The sequence below is a fragment of the Lissotriton vulgaris genome, chromosome 8 (genome assembly GCF_964263255.1).
Source record: "Lissotriton vulgaris chromosome 8, aLisVul1.2, whole genome shotgun sequence".
NCBI lineage: Eukaryota > Metazoa > Chordata > Amphibia > Caudata > Salamandridae > Lissotriton > Lissotriton vulgaris.
In genome coordinates, this window is record NC_141696.1 from 1,486,427,880 (window position 1) to 1,486,451,816 (window position 23,937).

The 23,937-nt window shown below is 48.4% G+C and overlaps 1 protein-coding gene across 15 annotated transcripts in view; it reads left to right on the plus strand.

The window, feature by feature from the left end:
• The window catches only part of POU2F1 (POU class 2 homeobox 1), a 693,535-nt gene that overhangs the window by 48,360 nt on the left and 621,238 nt on the right, over nt 1-23,937 (plus strand). The window lies entirely within an intron of this gene.

Here is a 23,937-nt window from a genome sequence, read left to right on the forward strand (position 1 = left end):
GGCGTCTTGTTTCTCTCGCTGTGTGATCTCCACTGGGGGGGTCGCGCCCGACGCCTCCCGTGTTCACCCAGTGGTTTCTGCCTGTTTCTGTCGTCTCCGGGTGCCTCCGGCGCGCCGTAGGTCAGGGACACCAGCCGTCCTTCTAGGGGCCGTTTCCGTGCCGCTATCTAACTATGCCTCTACCGGGCTGGTGAAGAAATGCGTTTTATCGCGAGCCACCACCCTCAACTTTGCAGGGAATAAAAGAGAGTACTGTAGTTCGAGTTGTCTTAGGCGTTTCTTCACTGCCAGGAAGGAGTGTCTTTGTCTCTGCACTTGTACCGTGTAGTCTGGAAAGAACATAACGGCCGTGTTGTCAATCCGCACTTCCTGGAGCTTGCGCGTTTCGTGTAGAATGGAATCACTATCACGATAGTTCAATATGCGGAGTAGCATTTTCTGGGGTTGGAGCCCGTTGGTAGCGGCCTTGTCGGAACCCGGTGCGCGCGCTCTACCACAAAGTACGGTGAAAGTGACCACTCCGGGAGAGTGTCTCTCAACCATTTTTCCATGTGCTCCTCTGGGTTCCTTCCTTCCCATCTTTCCGGGCACACCTACGCTTCGCACGTTGTTCCTCCGTGCCCTCCCTTCTGCATCCTCTGCGCGGTCTTCTAGGAACTCCACCCTGTTCAGGAGGTCTTGTACCTGTTTATCTGTTTGGGGGACCTGGGGTCGTAGCTCCTTCATGTCGCTCTCCAGGGATGTGGTGCGGTCCACTAGTTTCTTATGGTCAGCTCTCAGGTGGGTAAGGTCAATGGCGACGCTATCGATGTTGGGCGCCAGGGAGGTGTGAGTAAGCTGGATGGATTCTTCTAGCCTCTCCATGGCAGCCAGCATGGTGTCAAGCTTGGCCGCCGTCTGGCCCGGCTTTGCGTTCTTCCCGTTCTTAACCATCTTGCCCCTAGGTTGCGTGTTCCCGGTCCGGGCTCTGGTCCCCCCTGACATTAGCACCTTGGTATGCGCCTGGTCCTCGTCGGTGGTGGCGGCAGGGGCCTACTCACTGGCCAGTGGGTCGGCGCGAGCACGTGCTCAGCTGTTGGCTCTTGGGCAGTGGCCTCCACCCGATGTTGTGTCAGCACTCTAGGACAGCGCCTGGCCGCTCTCCACTCACAGCGTAGTGTTCATGGGTATCCCGGCTCCAGTATCGGTCAATCAGCCCATGCCACAGTGGGCAGCGCACCGTGCAGTCGACAGTGAGTTGCGTCACTCCTTTTAATCCGCTTCCGCAGGCGCCCTAGGCCGTGGCCAATACCCTCCGTCTGGGAAGTGAGTGCGTGACCGTGTCGTTGGGTGAGGCGGTTCCCAGTGTCCTCCACAGGTGGTCCTCCGGTGCGTTCCGCTAGGCAATGGGGCACTATTCACCTCCCACTCCTCCACCCATTCTGATGTATGTTGCACCTGTCTCTTCCCAAACTCCCCGCCGCCCGTGGGCCGCTATCGCCGTGTCTCCCGCGGCAGCAGGGGTCGTCCTCGCTCTCCTCGGCCGTCACTTCTCGTACCTGTATGTTGTTTACCACCACGTGTTCGCAGAGTGGTGCCTCAGGGACCTCAGGCCGTGGCCGCCAGCGTCCGTGTAGTCACAGCTCCCGGTCTCTACAACCACGTTGTTCCCCGGCGCAGATGTCGTTGCCTGGTTTCCAGTCCAGGGCCTCGAGGGTCTCCGGCTCCGAGCTCGGGCCCTGTCTCGATCACCCAGCTGCACTCTGTTCCAGTCTGCAATGCGCTGGCTCGAGCGCTGCATTACCTCTCGGGGGCTTCCTGCGCTCACGCTCTCCTCCTGTGCTGGTCTCGTGGGTGGCAGCGTGGGGTATCCGGCACCCTTGTGCTCCTCCTGTCAGCTCCAGTTCATGCCACGGGCGGTTCCGATCGCTTCGCCAGCGCCGCTGTGCCAGGACGTAGGCCGCACTTCCGGGCCTAGCTCTTCCGCCAAAGCCGCAGTGTCTCCTGCAGTCGCGCCTGGCCTGGCGTCGACCCGCCCTTGCTGCCTCGTCCCGAAGACCCAGGTGCTGTCCGGTCCTACCGATCACTGCCAAAATCGGAGGGGCACACGTCCGTGATGTCCAGTGGTTGCGCCTGTGCTTTCCGGTCTGCTGCAGCAGGTATTTCGACTGATAAATTCGCCGGGAAGGGGAGCTCAGAGAGGAGCTCTTCACAAAGGCGTCCATACCAGTTGCGTGCTTAGCCACGCCCCCCAAGCCCAGATTGTTTATATGTGAGGTCATAGTAACCTGCGCCCTATATTTATCTGGTTAATAACTTTTTATGAGCTCTGAAATGCGAATGCCTCCAATCCCTTATGAGCGCCACTCTATTCTGCTTTCCCTTTTTGATATATGAACGTTATGCAGAGTGTTTAATACAAGCTCAAGTAAACCAGACAAAGTTTTAGTTAAGAGAGGAAATTCTTCTCAGTTTTTTCTCACTGGATGATAACAAACAATTGGGGATACGACAGCTACAAATAACATGCAAGACTAGTAGAAATTCTCCAGCCCGAGTCCATCATTAACAGTAACAATCTGCCAGGTTAAAGAAAGGTGGCGGCAAAATGCTGTTGGGCAAATAGCGCATATACCAAACATTTGCAATGCAATAGTTCTGATAGATACATCTGCCTTGTGGATTCCTCACCTTGTGAATATCCCCCTTGCATCAGCAACGTTCGGAAAATTCTTTTTAGCATGCCGGCGTGGACGACGTCATAGGAGCACGGCATCGCACGCGACTCCGTCTAACGTCACCGACTCCATATTCGGCCTACGTCGGCGTGATGACATCAGTTCCTTTTTTTCCGCGTCGTCGACGCTAACGGTTTCTGGGATCTTCTGTGATTCAGATAGTAACTTGTTGCTATTTTGTGTTACTGTTTCTCTGTCGAGTGTCAGTTCTTCGTCGAGGATGTCGTCGAGGAAGACTCGGTTCAAACAGTGCAGGTCGTGTGCTCGTATGATGTCGATTACCGATCCGCACGACGATTGTTTGTGGTGTCTTGGTTCGGACCATGATGTCAAGATCTGTCGATCCTGCTTCAAGATGAACCCAAAGGCTCTACGAGAACGTGAGGCGAAACTTCTGCTGGCCAAGGTGAATGGAAAAGAAGCTGGAAGGTCTTCGAGGTCAACATCTAGATGTTCGAGGTCGAAGCAGAAGTCGCAATCGAAGTCGAGGTAGAGATCAGCTTCGAGGTCGAGGTCCAGAGAGAGGTCGAGATCCGGATCGAAGTCAGCTTCTGGTCATGCTTCGGGCTCCTCGAGGAAGAAGCACAAGAGGAGGAAGCACAGCTCAAGACGCCACTCTGGTAAGGAGTCTTCGTACTCAAAGAGGAAGTCTTCATCACGAAAACATCATAAGGACGACCTGTGCGATCTCGTGAGGTTTCCCCGGATCCGGAGCAGAAACCGAATCCGGATTCACACCATTCTTCGGAGCATGAAGAAGATGAAGAGATTCCTCGGGCTCTGACTCCGAACCCGGAGGATCAAGAGGGCCAAGAAGAGCCGATGCCGGAGCAGCCTCTTTCAGGGCAGCCGATGGGTTCGTACCCTCCCTTTCCTGGTCCTGGACAGGACCCCTCGCATTTCCTAAATGCCATGTTTGGCGTTTTTGCGAGGGCAATGTACCCCACAGGTGCATCGGCTGGTCCCATGGGTCCGTTGTCTTTTAACTTGGGTGTCCCTCAAGCTTACGCTCCGGCACCTTTTATGCCGTTTATGCCGACGCCTTATACACCTTGGCTCGGTACGGCGCCGCCGAGGTCATCGACTCCGCACACGGCTTCGCCGGCTCCGGAGCGACCTCGGGATCTGGATCGAGGTACGACGCCAGTTCGAGATTCTCGTCCTTCAGCTATCCCGGCTCTTCGTTCGACTCCGGCTCTGTCTGAGTCGTTACCGGATCCGACGACTTCAATTCGTATGGAGTGGTCGAGGCGCAGAGCTCAACGCCTCTTGGAGGAAAAGGAGTACGAAGATCCTGAAGTAGAGGAAGGAGAACTTCTGGATCAAGGGGACTGTTTTGAGGACCTGCATAGTGCTAGTTGCCTGGAACTCTCTCCTGAGTGGGGTTTGCCATCAGTTTCTGATGCTCCATCTAAGGACGTGGCACCCTACCATGTCGTCATAAAGAAGGCTGCGGAGCTGCTCAATCTAACTTTGTCTACCGTTGAGTTCAAGCCTAACATCCTCACGGAGGTTTTGCATTTGCCTTCGTCTATTATAGAGCCAACACTCCCATTAACTGAGGCTTTGACTGAGCCAATAATGGAGGTCTGGAAGAGGCCATTGACTGCTCCTGCGGTGTCCAGGTCGGTGGCAAGACGTTATAGGGTGGCACCTGGTGACCCTGAGTTTTTCTCTTCACATCCTTCACCGGAAAGTCTGGTTGTGCAGGCCGCTTGTTCCAACAGGTCTGCAGGTTCTTTTCCACAGGTGCCAGCAGATAAAGACCCTAAAAAATTGGAGCAGTCTGCAAAAAAGATTTTCTCCTCGGGTAGCATGGCTCTTAAATCTACGAATGCTACTTGCCTGCTGGGGAGATATGTTCATGCATTGATGGACTCTGTGAAACAATGGTCAACTAAGCTTCGGGAGGAAGATAAAAAGAACTTCAATGAAGTAGTCTCTGATACTCAGGCAGCAGCCTGCCTAGTAATTCAGAGTGGCATGGACACGGCGCACTCTGTGGCCAGGATATTGGGCTCTACTGTTGCCACGAGAAGGGCCGCTTGGCTAAAATCATCTGAATTTTCAGCAGATGTACAGTCTACTCTAATGGATTTACCATTTGACCGAACTGGCCTCTTTGGGAAAAAGGCGGATGTAGCATTGGAGAGGTTCAAAGATAGCCGGGCAACTGCAAGGTCTTTAGGCCTGCAGGCTAGAGGTTCTACCGTCAGGAAGTTTAGGGGATTTGGTAGATCCACTTTTCGTCCCTATAAACCAGGCCAGCAGCAGCAGAACCCCTTGTATAAATCTTACAGGGGTAGACAAAGTTGTTGTGCTTGTGGACGCAAAGCCTCCTCCTCCTCCTCTTCTTCCTCCTCTAACAATCAACCCCCACCCGCAGCAGCAAAGCAGCCCTAGATCCGCCATTCTGAATCATGCGGGTCCGGTAGGGGGTCGGCTTACTCATTTTCTACGGGATTGGGAATTGGTTACATCAGATCTTTGGGTTCTCAATCTCGTAGAAAATGGATATGCTCTTCCTTTTCAGGAGTTCCCTCCCAATTACCCTCCTTGCCAAGGTTATTGTTCGGAGGACCACCTGCTTCTCTTGCAGGAAGAAGTCCTGGCATTGTTCAGAAAAGGTGCAATAGAGGTGGTTCCAGAGCAGGAAAAGGATCAGGGGTGTTACTCCCGGTATTTCCTGATCCCCAAGAAGGATGGCAGGTTACGTCCAATCCTGGACCTCAGGATTTTGAACCTCGATCTCAAACAGGAGGAGTTCAAAATGCTCACTCTTGCACAGGTTCTTAAAGCGCTGATGGAAGAAGACTGGATGGTGTCGATCGACTTACAGGATGTGTATTTTCACATCCCCATTCTGAAGTCGCACAGAAAGTATCTCCGTTTTACGGTGGGATAGCAACACTACCAGTTTGCGGTTCTTCCGTTTGGGCTTACTACTGCGCCTCGAGTTTTCACCAAGGTGATGGCGGTGGTGGCAGCACATCTCAGAAGGTCGGGGATTCCAGTATTCCCGTACCTGGACGATTGGCTGATCAAAGCGGAATCTCCAGAGACAGTGCTCCGTCATCTGCAGGAGACAACTCAGTTGTTACACAGGTTGGGTTTTTCAATAAATGTACCCAAGTCTCACCTGGTGCCCTCCCAGCGCAACCTGTTCATAGGTGCTGTACTGGACACATCTGTGTGTCGTGCAATCCCTCCTCCTCAAAGGATTCGCGACATACAGGAGATGATTCCCTTGTTTTGCAATGGAGCGGTCGTTGCAGTCTTGAAGGTTCTTACCCTGCTCGGTCTGATGGCTTCTTGCATTCTATTGGTTAACCATGCACGCTGGCACATAAGGGCACTCCAGTGGTGCCTCAGCAGGCAGTGGTATCAGCACAACGGAGATCTCAGGGAGTCAGTCAGGATCTCCAGAGAAACTGCGGCAGATCTGTCTTGGTGGAGCGTGGAAGGCAATCTGTCACAAGGAAAGCCTTTTCAACTACCTCCTCCGGTGGCCACGGTCATAGCGGATGCATCCACTCTAGGGTGGGGTGCTCATCTGGGGGATCTGGAGGTCAAGGGTCTTTGGTCTCCAGAGGAAAGGTTGCTTCACATCAACCTTCTAGAATTGCGGGCAATACGTCTGGCGTTCACCGCCTTCCTCCCTTCCCTTCGCGGTCAGTCAGTTCAAGTCCTGACGGACAACACAACCGCGATGTGGTATATCAACAAACAGGGAGGAGTGGGGTCGTGGTGTCTCTGCAGAGAGGCTCTGCGTCTCTGGCCCTGGGTTCAGGACCATCAGATTTGTCTGATGCCAAATCACCTGGTCGGAGTTCTGAACGTACGTGCAGACAGCCTCAGTCGGCAGTTCTCGGCCGATCACGAGTGGAGGCTCCATCCAGAGGTAGTTTGCTACATCTTTCGGATGTGGGGAACTCGTCGGGTGGATCTGTTTGCCACTCACGAGAATGCTCACTGCCCGTCATTCTGCAGTCTCCGATGCAAGGAGCCTTGGGGGACGCGTTTCAGGTGAGTTGGGGCCCACAACTCCTTTACGCGTTTCCTCCCATACCTTTGATTCCTCGGGTTCTGAGGAAGATTCGCCAAGACCGGGCCCAAGTCATATTGATCGCCCCGGATTGACCAAGAAGGGTGTGGTACACGGATCTTCTTCACCTCTCCTCTCACCCGCCGCTCCGTCTCCCTTTCGGGGCAGACCTCCTCTCTCTGATGGAGGGGCAGGTTCTACACCCCCACTTCCAGACATTATACCTTCATGCCTGGAGATTGAACGGGGCAACTTGAAATCCTTTTCTCTCCCTCACGATGTGGTGGATGTCATTCTTTCTGCCAGGCGTGACTCCACTAAGTCCATCTATCCTTATAGGTAGGCTAAATTTGTCTCTTGGTATGGTATGGGGAGAGGGCTGTTGACCCTTTGAAGGCTCATTTGTCTGACATTTTACAGTTTGCTCTTTCTCTGGTGCAGAAAGGGTTTGCTGTTGCCACAGTCATGGTTTATCTTTCGGCTTTATCAGCTTTTCTCTGTTTGCTGGATTAGCCCTCTCTTTTTAAGTCTCCTGGGGTTTTGAGATTTTTGAAGGGTCTCACTAATAAGTTCCCTCCTACTCCTTTTGAAGTTCCTCATTGGGATTTGAATCTTGTGTTAACCTATTTGATGGGTTCTCCCTTCGAACCCTTGCACAAGTGTCCCATGAGGCTTCTATCTTTTAAAACGGTCTTCTTGGTTGGAATTACCTCGGCAAGGAGGGTAAGTGAGCTTCAAGCTCTTAGTCCCCCGTTCTTGACCATTCATGCTGAAAGAATGGTACTCAGGACCAGGGCTGCTTTTCTCCCTAAGGTGGTAACTCCCTTCCATCTAGGACAATCCGTTACCCTTCCTACCTTTTATCCTCCCCCCCACACCCTTCCAAGGAGGAGAGGCTTCATCGCTTGGACCCTAAGAGAGCAGTCAGTTTCTATCTTGATAGGACTAAAGACTATCGTGTGGATGATCAGCTCTTCGTGGGTTTTGCTGGCTGTAAAAAGGGCAGAGCTGTGCACAAGCGCACACTTTCCAGATGGATAATCCTGTGCATCAAGATTTGCTACTCTCTGGCGGGTAAGGACCCTCCTGAGGGTATCGGAGCTCATTCAACTAGAGCAAAGTCTGCAACATCCGCTTTGTGTAGAGGTGTTCCTGTTGAGGACATTGGCAGAGCCGCGACTTGGGCCTCCCTTCACACTTTCACAAAGCACTACTGCTTAGATACTGAGGTGAGGAGGGACGGCCACTTCGCGCGCTCTGTCCTCCAAGATTTTCTGGTATAGCAGAGTGGACACCCTCCTCCGGGAGTGGGGACTGCTGTGGGACTCTATTCACAAGGTGAGGAATCCACAAGGCAGATGTATCTATCAGAAGAACAAGTTACTTACCTTCGGTAACGCTTTTTCTGGTAGATACAGTATCTGCCTGTGGATCCCTTACTGACCCACCCGCCTCCCCGTTGTCCTCTCTGCTTTACCTTTGCTTATGTTTGAAATGGGTTTTCTTACCTTGTTTACACACTGTGTTTTTATTTGAAATGTATGTACTGTCTACAATGTATTTGTATATATCTACTGTCATTGGTCCGTCCGGGTGCCTCGAAGGCACGGAAAAAAGGGCGGAACTGATGTCATTACGCCGACGTAGGCCTAATATGGAGTCGGTGATGTCAGACAGACTCACGCGTGATGCCGTGCTCCTATGACGTCGTCCACGCCGGCGTGCTACAAAGAATTTTCCGAACGTTGCTGATGCAAGGGGGATATTCACAAGGTGAGGAATCCACAGGCAGATACTGTATCTACCTGAAAAAGCGTTACCGAAGGTAAGTAACTTGTTCGTCTCGCAGTTACCAGAGTTTAAGCTAATGGCATTGTAAATGACAATGTCTTTTATTTATGTTTTTAATACGAATGGCTCTATGTGGCTGTGTGTGTGTGTGTGTGTGTGTGGGGGGGGGGCTGTGTGGCTGTGTGTGGGTGGCTGTGGCTTTGTGGGGCTGTGGCTCTGGGGTTGTGGCTCTGTGGGGCTGTGGCTCTGTGGGGCTGTGGCTCTGTGGGGCTGTGGCTCTGTGTGGCTGTGGCTCTGTGTGTGTGTGTGGCTCTGTGTGTGTGTGTGGCTCTGTGTGTGTGTGGCTCTGTGTGTGTGTGTGGCTCTGTGTGTTTGTGGCTCTGTGTGTGTGTGGCTCTGTGTGTGTGTGGCTCTGTGTGTGTGTGGCTCTCTGTGTGTGTGGCTCTGTGTGTGTGTGGGTGTGTGGGTCTGGGTCTGTGTGTGTGTGGGTCTGGGTCTGTGTGGGTCTGGGTCTGTGTGTGTGTGGGTCTGTGTGTTTTTGTGTGGCATTTGCGAGAGATTACGCTATTGGCATTGTAAATGACAATGCCATCTATTTATCTATTTTCAAACCTAACACATAAATGAAAAATTTGTCATTTACAATGCGAATAGCTCTAACTTTTGGAAAGGCAAGACCGTTGCATTGCTTGTTTAGCTTTTTCACAGGTATTCAAATTCCTATCCACATATTGCATAGTCCATGTTTCATGCACTTCTAAACAAATATTTTGATTTGATCTCACATTTCTGGTGTTATTGTAATCTTTAGCCCTTAAAGTGCACCCGTCGGCCAACGGCCGTCGCGGCCCCGCCCACTCAATGGAACACCCCCACCGCAGCGGAATTGCAGCTTCGGTTAAGGCGTTAATTTAATATTGGGAGCAAGTCCCCATGTAGGCAGCAAATTGGGAGGACGACCAAGAAGAAGAGTTATCTGCTCTTGGGTCTACCTGTTCTTCTAATGCTGGCATGTCGGATCCAGAGTTTTCTGATATGACCTGTTTGCCATAACTGATCAATGGCCGCTTGATAGGGTGGCGAATATGGTCTATTAGTAAAAATGTGTTCAATTATATGGTCCTCCGAAATGGAATGAGCAGAGGCCATCTCTTCTGGTTTATAGATCACAAATGTCTTCTTCTTCATATAATGGTCCCCCCATCTCTTCAGCAAATCCTTCAGCCCTTTTCTTTTTGTCATATTCCCTTGCTTTCTCTTTGTCTTCATTGCTTCCGTCATGTGTTTTTGCCTGGTCTATTTTTCCCACCTATTCAACACCTCAAACTGCAACAGTCTCACTTTCCACTTCCTTTCTCAAACCTACATTCCCTTAGATAATTCAATTTATCGTAATCAAAAGTGCCACTCAATGGAAACTGTAAAGAGGGATCATTTTCAGTATATTCATGCCATGAATGCAAAAACAGTCCAATCTCCATGTTTAGTCCTAATCTCCCATACTGTAGTTCCTTCTCCTGGACATGTCTGTACTTCATCTACATAATGTTTATCTACACCACATAATTTGCTACAACTACCCATTTCTCATTACTTCTATTAGAGAATTATTTTAGTGCGGTAATGGCGAATCTTCTTTGTCACAATGCAAATGCTTCCCATCACATCACTAGCCACAAAAAATCACCAACATGTGGGACTTTCACATTACAAAGTGCAACGCATAGTGCTGTTCCAATGGCCATATTTACCATTAGATGTTTCTCCAATCATTCCATACTCCTTATCTGGTCTTGTCGACTGTGTTGCCTCAGTTTGTTGGATCCAGCCGATTCAACCTCGTGTTTCGGGTTACCGGTGATCCCCACAGACTGCGACCACTGTAAACAAAATCCCCTCTGCGGGAACGTACTCCAAAGTCAGTCAGTTCAACAACCGGCCCTTGACCGTGGCTCCTTCTGGTAAATCGTGATTGACTTGGTGGATCCTGTATGAGCACCCAGTTTGTGAAGGCACAAATCAGGTACACTTGTCCGTTAATGAGAGACCGTCATCAAACAGTTGTGGAGCCTGAGAGACATTTGGCTTCTAAGTGTACTCTGCCAGGTGCAGCTAGCGCAGTCCTTTTATACTGTTTTACCATTTTTTTTATATAACTTTATTTTTATTTTCCTGCATCAATAAAAAACAAAACATAGAGATGGGAAGAGAAATCATCCACACAAAAGATATGACCAATAATGTGCATGAAGTTACAGTAATGGACACTGAATACTACTGAGGAATAATCAAGAAAAAACATACATTTACATCAACATTGGCAGTCCAATAAGTACACAAGGCAAGGCCTTCTGAAATTCCTATCTCAAATAGATGAGGGGGAAAACATTTCTCACAGGCCAGATGCAGATTCGGCATGGGATAGTGTAGGGGCTCCTCCTTCTGCAGCAAGATCTAGCTTATAGTATTTCAACCATTGGGACCAAATTTTTCGAAATTTACGCGGGCAGCCCCTCGCCTTATAAACCACTTTCTCTGCCGCCATGTAGAGATCCATATTGGACTTCCACTCCGTGAGTGTAGGAAGGTGCTGTGCACCTCAGTATTTGGCTATATCCCTTTTAGCCACCACTAGCCCAAGGTTGGCCAGTAGGAGCCCATATTGTGGCAGGTCAATATCTGTGGGAATGTCTAGGAGTAAGAATTTCACATCCATCCCCATGTTTGCCCCGAGTATTTCGTTTAATCCCTCCACTATTGTGTGCCAGTAGGGCTGGATGTGACTGCATTCCCAGAGCGTGTTAATGTACGTGCCATGCTCCGCCCGGCATCTAAGGCATGCAGGGGCTTCCACCCTCCCCATCCTGGGTAGCCGTACCCTATCATAATAGACCCTGTGAAGGATCTTGTATTGAATAAGGCGCAGTCTTAATTTGATTGCTGCCTCTCGTGGGTGCATGAGGGCAGCTTTCAAGTCTATATCCCCGAGTGGCCCCGTGGTGAGTTCCCATTTTGCGTGAAGTGGGCCAAGATTGTCCGGCATATTATTAAGCTGCGTTTTATATGTCAGAGTTATGTTATGCAATTTGTAAAGCGCATGGCTTCCCCAGCAATAGGGCGTCCCAGCGGTAGCGGAGCGAAAAGTAGGAGGCTGGAGACTAGACAGAAAAAAGCCAGGTTTTGATCAGATTCCTAAATGTCCAGTAATCGCTGATGCAGCGCACAGTCAGGGGGATGGAATTCCAAAGTGCAGGCGCCTGAGCTTTGAATGAACGACCTCCGGCTCTACAGCGGCGAACTCGAGGAATGCAAAGCAGGTGGAGATCGGCAGAGCGTAAAGCCCGCTTAGGGACATAGGCTGTGCAAAGCTCCTGTAGAATTTAGGAGCAGTGGTTATGCGTGATCCTGTGAGCTATACAGAGGGTCTTGAATTGAACTCTTTGTCTTATAGGCAACAAGTGGAGGCGATGGAGAAGGTTGGAGGTGCGGCATGACCTGGGTACAGCAAAAAGAGTACGAGCCGCAGCATTTTGTACTCCCTGAAGTCTGGCCGTGACCGATTTGTTAGTGCCCAGCAGTAGGCCATTGCAATAGTCCAGGCGAGAAAGCACAATCGCCTGCACTATTAGTTGGCGGGTGGAGGCGTCAAAGAAGCCTAGAATAGTTTTAAGGCTACGCAGGAGGCCAAAGCAAGTGCCCGCCACCTTCTTGGCATTGGGCTCAAAAGTAAGGGCAGTGTCCATCACGACCCCATGATTTTTGACAGTATCCTTTGGTTGTGGTGGGGAGCCTAGTGTCATGGGCCACCATTGGGAGTCCCATTTATGGGTGTCGCGGCCTACCAGAAGCAGTTCTGTTTTAGCAGAATTCAGCTGCAGGTAGTTCATGGTCATCCAATCAGAGATGGCCAAGATGTCCTAATGGAATTTCCGTTGGTCTGAAGCCGGGTTGTTGGTAAAGGTGAACACCAGCTGAGTGTCGTCCGCATACAATGTCATTTTGATGTTACACTCCTTAGCTAGCAAGGCCAGAGGACGGACGTACACGTTGAACAGCGTAGGGCTTAGAGCCGAGCCCTGGGGACGCCGCACTTTAGAGGATAGATTTTAGAGCAATAAGGGGGGCGTGAACTTGGAAGGAGCGTTCCGACAGAAATGCTGCAAATCAAGCCAAAGCCTTGCCTTTGACTCCGATCTCCGATATCGCCTGCTGTTTAAGCATTATTGTCCTATAATGAAATGACAGTCAGACGTGCCCGCAAAATAAAATTTGTAAGTAAAGCTAAACAAAAACACTGACTAGAATCTTATCAAAGCATGACTACATTCTCACAGTGCTTGGGTCAGGTGCGGTTTCGACATCCTACTCTTTGTCGTCCTTTCTTATCTACCTCTTACCTACCTGATCCTTCAGTTTTTGGGAATCAAGGGGAAGCTAACATATATAGTTCATGGATTTTTACCCTCCTTGGCCTAAGTGCAAAAGCCAGGGTTTGTACAGCTGCATGGCTCATGAAATCACGGCGAAAACACAGCATGATGAAGAGTTGCTCAAAATGACATTCATGCCCCTACAGTGGCTGCAAGGAAGACTTCTACCCAGAAACGTTAGTCTACCAGATCTTTAGCTCCGTCTTTAAGGTTTATTTTGGCACTGTGAGTTGTTCATAGATACCGCTGGAATAAGTTTTCCTGTATCCCCAAGGCTTCACAGATGTAGTGAACAATGTCTGTCCTACTTGTGAAACCTTGGTGGCAAGTGGATGGCAGAGATGCGGGCTGTACTAGCATGCTTGAACAATCACTCAGTACGTTTCAGACAAGCCTGCCAAGACCAAAGATCTGTCACAAATTGGTCAATGGAGGATGGTAGCCTACCGTGTAGGTCCCACATAGTCAAATATTGTGAGCATTGACATTGAGAGGAAGTTGTGGCAACTTTCTGAGTTTACCCTGTAGTAAAGTGGCAAGGAAGAAGTGTGTTCTCCCCTACAATATACATGAAGTCCTGAACTGGCTATGTTTTCTTTCACTTTTGTGTAACAACCGCTCTCCCTTAATATGGATACAAAAAATACTACCACGATTGTGGCCAATTTGCTTCTCCTTCTTTTATCAGATCTTGTATGGCTTGATTAATCTGGCTTCATCCCTGGAAGCTCTACATCTCAGTCTGAATACCTGAAATCTCTTACATCAACTGGACCTGAAATTGTCAGCTGTGACTGCTATTAAGTGGTTTGTGGTAATAGTAGGGAATTCAACAGTCAAATCCGGCGCACCATGCCATAACCGGCACACAAACTGCTAAAAACCGGTCCACACACTCATCTGAGATCTGCCCATCATGGCTGCTTGATTTTCCCTATGGGCCAGTCCGATCTTGCGTATGATAATAGACAATGACCGGCCATAATATAGCATAACATACTGTATTATTCAATACCATATTATACAACGACAAGTCATTCCATTCCATACCAAATTATGCAATACTAGACGACGGGCCACACCATACTATACAGTGACAGGCCATACCAAACTACATCATTCAGTATAATGACACGTAATGCCATACAATGCAATGACAGCCCATACCATACTGTACCCCACCATGCCATGACAGGTCATACCATACTACACAGAAGTTATCGTACAACCAGAATATTTTATCATATTACATATAATCCTTCTGTACTAAAGATGCTCAACATATCCAAGAAAGCCATTGACAAAGCTAATAGATCTTACATAGGTGGGAGCTTTTGGCTTTGCCAACGCTTGTTCCTTTGAAAGCACCATATGTTTGGTGTCTGTGGCTTGCCATCTTGCCCCCTGTAAGTCGCCCTGGCTTTGTTTTAAAGATGTCCTTGTTTCTGACTTGTTGCTCAAAAGATCGAGTGTTCTGTATCGAATGCAATGTAGTTTTTAGGCCGAAGCTTACCAGATTCCGCGTTCTGTCTGGTCTACTAACGGAATCTTGGGTCATTTGGAAAGCTTCCCCCGGAATGCATTCCGCCCATTGTTTACAATTGGCTTTGTGGTTTGTAACTCAAATTTGCTTGCATTCTGTTTGTTGGCTTTATTTATTTTAGGGTGTCCAGCTTGAGTTTGTCCCTTCCAGTCCCCTAATCCTATTTACTGTATTCTTTATCAGCACTGAATTTTTGTAAATAGGCCTTAAAATCTTGTTCTTTACCTTGTTGCGTTTGCTGTGCATTCAAACACCATTGTCTAATGTCAGTTTCCGTCTTCTAGGGAGCTGTGTGTTAACTTTTCTTTCTCTGACTTCTAAGTGAGAGGATGCATCTGAAAATCCTGCTGGTTACCCATGTGAGACAGAAAGGCTGTAGGATGTTATATATTTTTTCTGACTACTCTGGTGTGCTGTACGATGTTATTTTTTCTAGCACAAAACAAAATGCAAATGTCTGATAATGAACTTTGCAGATATTTCAGAATATGGAAAGCACAAATGAAGCATTTTTTTTGGTAATTCAGAAGTGTGGTGGAAGCAAGTATTGTAATACGATCAGAACAAATAAATACAGTTGGTGATCATGCCACACATTGTTTGTGCGCTGTATGCTTTTATCAGTAAAACTGTAGAGGTGTTCAAATGTAATGGTCATTTCAGTTAGAGGTGTTGTATGTAATGGCAGTTGGGTACCACACCATGCATTATCTACTTTACTCCAACTCCACTGTACTCTACTCTGCACCACTCTACACTGCTTCACTGCACAATACTCTGCACCTCTCCACACTATGCAATTCCACATCACTGCACGCTACTCTGAACCACTACCTTGCACTTAACTCAATGCCTCAGTACTCTACACCTTTCTACTTTGTGCTAAATAAACCAAAGGCACAGCCACCACTGTATGATTGTGGCGTGGTGTGCTGTGATTTTTTTTTTATAAGCGATGGGGAGAGCGTGTCTGAAACAATTTAGGCAATTTGGCCTCGGAGGCTGTAATTAAAGCCTACTGAGTAACAACACATGTAACAGGGTGTATCCTCATGGGAGGTTACAAAATGAGGCAAGGCGGTACTAAGGCGTAGCTACTGAGCCTATTGACCAATGAGAAGCCACAGTTTCTAAAGGACAATGGCATAATCCAATGAAAAATATGGGCGAAGCTTCAAGTCTATATCTGAATACAGCATGCCTCGCAGAGCAGCGCATGCGCTGCCCAGGCTCGACCTAAAAACTTGAAAACATTTTGTTTGTTCTTTTTTTAATACGGTTGTTCAGTTGTACATAATGTCGTTTGGAAATATAAAAAATACCTGCCAACTCACACTGTGCCATCGTGTGTCACACTATTTCGGCTCCCTTCACAACGTCATCCAGCGAGGAGCCAAAATCACATGGCTGTAGGAAAAACGAGCTGAAAAGCACTTTAAATAGTGTATTCTCAGCTCGTTTTCAGAGGCGGTAAACCGCTGATGTCCATTAAGAGGTACAAAAACACCCCAGGGCATCGGCAACAGTTTCAATGACCCTTTTGTTTTTCTGGAAGAGGTGCAGAGGCTTGGTGAGGGGCAAATTGCCTCTTAGGTAACTCTCTGCAGAAGGACGTGCCCCCTACAAAGCCCTTCCCCCTCCTCACATGGTGGCATCGATTGTAAGTTGGCAGATATGATATAATAAAAATGCTTGTAACACTTTTTTTATTATAACTTTTCTACATGGTGGACAGCAGCCACAATCGTCTACAACGTAGCTTAAAGACATTGGCAAATCCAATAGCACTGGCTAAACACTTGTAAGGTCCCAAAGGCGAGACCGATTGGCTATGTCGAAGCTTGTTTTATCGAGGAGTTGTGCTGTAATATGAAATGCAATGTTAGCGGGCCAAATTTGGCAGTTCCTGTAGCATTGCATCGTTAAGGATGCCCTTCTTATTTCAGTAATCCTCCATGCAGAAAATATATTCTCTTTAGTGCAAGGTGCTTTCTCGTATTCTACATAAATCAGTGTATTTAGGCGAGTGCTTGAAATGGGCTAACAGCTAGCTACTATTTTATCCATGAAATAATTTGAAATGCTGTCCATATCAAATTTGCATTCTTTATGCAACACGTTGAATTGTAAAACCTGAAGCATAACATTTTAATTGGGCTTGAAACTGCCTGTGCCCAGCCTGTGAAGAAAGTGAATGGAAAGAGGCTAATCCGTTTGAATAGATCTGCTGAGGGGGTGATCAGAATGACTCGATGGGCCCTGTGCGCGAACAATTCTGCAGCACGTGCCTGGGTGTAAAGGAGGGAACAGGGATCATTCTGAAATTTCCCATGGGGGATTTCCTTATAGTGCGCCAGCTTGAATACATCCGGACTAGTCTGTTCTACATGGACATAAGCGTTTTGGGGATTTATACGTCTGTCATGTTTTTTTAAATGCCACTTGTATTTTAAATTGTGTATATGCCCGTCATGTTGTTTTCTGCTCACTATAGGGAATGTTTTGGGATGCTTGATTTGATGTTACTTGTTATCTCCCATCATCCCATATTGAGTTTATCAGCAGGTATGTTTTGGACTTGACCTCGCACAATCACACACGTTTTTGTCTTTTATTGGGCGCTATTGCAAGGTCTCATGTCAGGCAGCGTGACTTCTTTACAGACATAAGAGATACTCAGCCATGATTGAGATTTTTTTTTTGTCTGATTTTTATGAGCTAGTCAACCTGTTGCTAATATGCAAAGCCGATGTTATTATTAATTTCCTTTACAGACGATTCTGGTGCCTGGTTTGTACTTTATGAAACTTGAGTGAGGAAGGAAATCTGTGTTACCAACTCTATTCTTGTGGGTTTGTAGGTTCTGTGGAACCAAAAATGTGCAGTGTGCCCCGCGGCTCATTGATGCTTTGCAGCGATATGTAGATGATCTCATTCTGGGTTGGGGCAAGCAGCCGTTGGGATTTTCTGCTCTGAAGCTGCTCAAACCCAATTTGTTGGAGAACACCACACTTTCCTGAGGTAATTTCTGTAATTTTTTTAATTCTCGCATGCCAGACAGTTTTTAGCTGTCTCCTTGCGAAATATCTCTTTTGTACCATACACAAATCATACAGTGGGCTTAAACCCCCCTCTTCCCTAACATTGCTTACTATTGGTTCCCTTAGTTCTTAGTCTCATTTGCTTGCATCCTACTTTAATGGGCTGCCTTCCTCTTCTTGTGTTTGTCCCTCCCCTGGGGCAGGGTTTTTACTATCCTTTTAATTGGATCACTTGTACTCTTAAATTTCTCACATTCAAGAAACTACTCAATCAGTACTTATTAAGCATTAATTTTCAATGCATAAAAGTTCATAAATCGCAGAAAGAATATCAAACAAATTACAATAAAACCATGAGATATGTATTTTATAATAATTAAAAAGAAAAATTATTTCATTGTCCAAATGACAGCATATTCGTCAAATCACATGGATGCTAAAATAATTATACAAAGATAGCTATGTTCCCCTTTCAGCTATACATCTGATCATAGTGAGACATGACCTTTTCAATTCTTCACATTAGTGCTTGGCCTCTCATATCTTCGTGCAAACGTCTGCATCTCAATACTAACCACAAAAAGGATGCAAGTGCATATCATACATATGGGCCGTCTAGTTTTTGGATAAAAGCTAGAGCCAGGTGACAATCACTAAAATTATACTTTCTTAAAAGAGGTACAATAAAAAAAATTCTTTGAGGGCCATAAAAGGAGCAGAAAATAAAAGATGTGAATTGGATTGTGCTACCATCCCGTCACATGGGCAAGGAGGTAACTCATTCATGGAATATACATTTATAGGAAAGCCAAGCATGAGTGGAATATAGTTTAAGCGAAATCTTGTCCGTATATATCTATGCTGAGGGTTCTGTAGAAATATCAAATAACCCTCAATTCCCATGTTCTTGAGGGGCAGCGTGTGGCAACTAGGTACCGTACTTTTATCTTTATTTTTCTCAAATCTGTCTTCTGCAGCTTAAAATTTTTTTTTTACATTAGCCTTCAAAAAGCATGCACAAGACGATGGGGAATCAAACTTTGAAGACCTTAGTGCTCGAGCTCCACTGGACCCACCACAGCTGCGTACACTTCAACTTCAGGAAAACGACTCCCCACCGCCCTCAACAAACGCCCCGAAGATGCTGGAGCAAGATCACCATCGACCAACTCACCACCTCCTTGCGCCTAAACCCTCCCACCAACACCACGGACCCCAACAAAGGAGCCCGCAACCTCACACAGTGGATCACCGACTGCGCCGACACCCTTTCTCCACTGAAAAACCCTCCCAGCAACCTCAACAGCAAGAAAGCTGCGTGGTTCACCAACGATCTCAAAGACTCCAAGAAATCCTGCCGTGACCTCGAGAAAGCCTGGCGCCACAACCAGTCAACGGACATGACAGCCCTCAAGAACGGCACCTGCAAACACCACCAGCTGATCCGCACCACCAAAAGGTCATCCTTCAGAGAACGACTGGACAACAACACCCACAACAGCAAGGAACTCTTCAACGTCGTGAAAGAGCTCTCCAACCCCTAATTACAGCAACAACGACATCACGCCTTCTCAAGACCTCTGCAACTCTCTGGCCACCTTTTTTCACCGTAAGATCGTCGACATACACGACAGCTTCGGTGCTCAGAACACGTACCCCACCACCGAACCTACACCCCCCACCACCACCATGTGCTCCTGGACTCAGGTCAGCACGGAAGATACCACCCACACGATGAACACTATCCACTCGGGCTCCCCAGCCGATCCCTGCCCACACCACATCTTCAAAAAAGCCGACTCCATCATCGCACCCAAACTTCGGGACATCATCAACAACTCCTTCATATCCGCCACCTTCCCGGAGAGCTGGAAGCACGCAGAGATCAGCTCCCTCCTGAAAAAACCCACTGCAGACCCCTCAGACCTCAAGAACTACCGCCCCATCTTGCTCCTCCCCTTCCATGCAAAAGTCATCGAGAAAACTGTCAACAAACAGCTGACAGCCTTCCTGGAGACGAACGGCTCCCTCGACCCATCGCAGTCGGGATTCCGAGCGAACCACAGCACAGAGACCGCCCTCATCGCGGCCACCGACGACATCCGGACCCTGCTGGACAACGGAGAAACCGCCGCACTCATCCTGCTCGACCTTTCGGCTGCGTTCGACACGGTCTGCCACCGCACCCTGACAACCCGCCTCCGCCACGCCAAGGGATCCAAGGAAAGGCCCTGGAATGGATCACATCCTTCCTCTCCGACAGAACCCAAAGAGTCCGTCTCCCACCGTTCCTCGCAGAAGCCACCAAGATCTACGGCGTACCTCAAGGCTCCTCGCTCAGCCCCACCCTCTTCAACGTCTACATGAGCCCCCTCGCAGCCATCGCATGCAAGCACAACCTCAACATCATCTCCTACGCCGGCGATACCCAACTGATCCTCTCACTCACCAACGACCCCACCTCCGCCAGAGCCAGCTTCTAGGACTGGATGAAGCTCAGCCGTCTGAAACTGAACTCAGACAAGACGGAAGTCCTCATCCTCGGCCCATCCATCTCCGCCTGGAACGACTCATGGTGGCCCCCTCCTCTGGGCCACCCACCCAAGCCCACGGACCACGCACGCAACCTGGGCTTCATCCTTGACTCCTCCCTCACGATGGCCAAGCAAGTTAACGCCGTTACCTCCTCCTGCTTCAACACTCTCGGCATGCGCCCTAAGATCTTCAGCTGGATCCCCTCTGGAACCAGGAAAACGGTCACCCAGGCCCTCGTCACCAGCCGTCTGGACTACGGGAACTCCCTCTACGCTGGGACCACCGCCAAACTACAGAAAAGACTCCAGCGCATCCAGAATGCCTCAGCACGACTCGTCTTTGACAGCCCCCAACACAGCCACATCTCTGCCCACCTGAGGGACCTGCACTGGCTCCCCGTCAGCAAAAGGATCACGTTCAGACTCCTCACCCACGCACACAAGGCTCTCCACGACTTGGACCCCGAATACCTCAACAACCGCCTCACGTTCTACACGCCAACCCGCCAGGTCCGCTCCGCCAGCCTCGCCCTCGCCGCCGTCCCACGGATCCGCAGAACCACCACCGGAGGAAGATCCTTCACCTACCTGGCGGCCAAGACCTGGATCACCCTCCCCACCCACCTACGACTCACCCAGATCCATCTCTCCTTCAGGAAGCAACTTAAGACCTAGCTTTTCGAGCAGTAGCAGTTTACCCCCCCCCCCCCCCCCCCCCAAACGCCTTTATAGCCTAGCGGGTGAGTAGCGCGCTTTACAAATGATCGTGATTGATTGATTGCTCAAAAAGGTGTTTTTCACATAACTCAGCCACAGTATCTTATAAACATGGTCCATTGTCAAACAATCTCTAAGCACCTCTTGATTTAAAGGTTTGCTTTCTCTTTTTCAAACCGAGAGCCATAATAGTAAGGGGCCAGTTTAATACGATCCTCGAGGTATGAAAGACCTAGTTCGCTGTAGGAGATGTAATTAGTGCAGGTAAGTGATAGCAATCTTTTGCAAAACTCAACCTCCACCTGCTTCAATAGTCCGACGTCCACCATGCCCCAGACAGCAGCACCATATGTAGCTATAGCTTTTGCTTTGAACAAATAGATATACAGGATCTCCGGATTTGGCTTAGCGCCCAATTTGTTTTGAAAATGTAAAAATGGCTGCAGTACTATTTTCCAGAAGGGTTGCTCTGTTTGAAACCATATTTTTCCATGATGATTTCATATCGAAAAGCACGCCCAAATACGGAAATGTGTATCACCTCCACCCTCCTTTTATCTATATGAAAGCATGGATTTAAGTTGATGTTGCCCCTGCAATAATCACATAAGATTTTGTTTCGTTTACACCCAGATCCAGGGTGGCCATAAATCTGGGCTACTCCACTGAACTTCTGCAGTGCTAAAGGCGCTCTGGCCAGAAGCACTGAATCATCTGCAGAGAGGAGAATCGTGAGTGGGGATGTCTTGACATATGGGACGTCCATGGCTGACTCTCAGTAACCCATCCAGCTTATTAGTATAGAGAGAGAACAAAATAAGAGCAGGGGGCACCTCTGTCTCACTTCTCTTTCAATATTGAAGGGTTTTGTCCACTCCCCCTCTCTGTCATAACGTACGGACACACAGTTGCACAAAGATATAGCTGCCTATGAAGGTAATAATGGTAGGGTAAACTCCCATGCTCTCCATGATGGCCCATAGTCTGCTGTGAACCACACAGTCAAACGCAGCTGATAGATCGTTGAAGCCCGCGCAGAACTGACTCTATATTACCATTGTGTATTTGGAGATTATCATGGAGAGGTTTAAACACTGATCAATTGTTCCCTTGCCCTTCCTCAAGCTTGACTGGGCCTCCGAAAGGACCTTTTTTTCCTTGCCCATTCCTCTAACCTGTTTAATAATGCTCTTCCCATCAGTTTTGCTGTACCATCAATTGGGGATATGGGCCTGTAAAGTTTTTGCTTCCAATTGATCTCCCTTTATGTATATCTGGACAATGATAGTGTTTCCATGATCTAAGCGGTCCAGGTTTTGCTACCACATTAAATACATTTGCCAGTATCGGTCCCCACAGGTCTTTATTCTCTAGGAAGATGTCTGTTGGGACCCCATCAGGTCCAGAGGCCTTCACCAGACATGTCTGATCCAAGGCTTTCACTACTTCCCATAGTTCAAAGTCTAACAACAAATTATTTGTGTCCCGCATTTTAGGGTTCTTAGTCTTAAACTTGTTTACATATTAAAATATTTTCCCAAAATGTTTGACCTATCCCTCCTCCTCTATATGTTCATCTAGTGAGGGATCACTGTAGTCTTTTATAAACGAGGCGCTCACCACTTTCCAAAACTCACAGGTTTATTTATTCTCTGTTGCCAACTTTAGATCATCCCAAGCTTTTTTAGGTCTCGCCTCTCAATGCGCATGCGCATTGAGCAGAGCGAGACTAAAGCGACTTAAACAGACTTTACCCAACTAGTATCCCAACTGGCGATTTGGTGCTGTGCCCGTGCGCTTTTAGGTCAATGCGCAAGCGCATTGACCTAAAATGCGCGTGCACATCATCAAATCGCCATCTGTTCCCCAGCAGCACTCCTCCCACACCTTTGAAGTGAAGCTTAGCTTCACTTCAAAGGCCCCTGCTGCTTAACACCCTCATCGCCGCTCTCCCCGCTCGGCCCCCTCCCCTGCCCGCCGTGTCTCATTTCTCCTCCCCCTCCCCTTCTCTGCCTTCCCTCATTGTGATAAGGTCGCTCTCCCCGCTCGGCCCCCTCCCCTGCCCGCCGTGTCGCATTTCTCCTCCCCCCTCCCCTTCTCTGCCTTCCCTCATCGTGATAAGGTTTCTAGTCTTTGTGTAACGCATTTCTGGTAAGTATATCCTAGCACTTTCGAATGCTGATTTTGTTTTTGCACTATGTTGGGCGTTTCTATGTATGTGTCGCTGTGAATAGCTCCAGCCTCCAGGTCAGATCTTTTGCTGACCGCTATCTGTTTTGTTAAGGGGGACTGGAAGCCTACATTGAAGCGATGGGCGGGGTCTAGTCCTCGAGGTCAGTGTTTCTATATATTTCTTTCACTGGGTGTACTTGCGCTATCAGATCTTTTACTGTTGGTCTGCGGAGTATACTGGGGAATGGGAACAAGAACAAAGATGTTTGCCGAGGATCACACAATTGAGTAAAACAGAGGTGCCCTGATTTGAAAGGAGTTTATTTCACTATATTAGAATCCTGTATATGAATCCCACAGTGTACATTTGTGCTGCGAAGCAATGAGTGGGACTGCGACCCCCAACTTTGACCAGATTTGATCCAGGCGCCACAGCAAACTGCTCCAGGGCCGGGCATGTTTTGATACTTGTGTGAATCGTCTGAGTTTTAGATCCATCCATATAACTTGTGCACCCAGCACAGACTATCTCTATAGGGTTTACTGAAAGTGACGGCAATTCCTAGACGTGGGTTTTAACTGTGCTGCACCGGTCACAATTGTGCGGCACCGCTCTACTCGGGAGCAGAGCTGCTTTGATAGGCTAGCACAATGCAGACATTTGTCGGGTGTAAGCTGCAGCTTTAACGCAGGTGCCTGCCGTGCTCTTTCAGTTCCAAGCGCTTGCACAAAAGGCACTTTGTTGTGTGATACAAATATTCCTGGAAATACCTTTCTAAAAGGGGCCCCGGTGTGCATAGCGGCACGCAGACCCCCGCTCCAGCCGCTTTATAAACATTCATTATTGCTACTGTGTTGCTACTGTGCTTTCAGTCATGATTTGCACCATGTCGGCGCTTTACCGTCCAGTTATTATTAGAAAAATATCAGCTCGCGTGGAGCCTGCT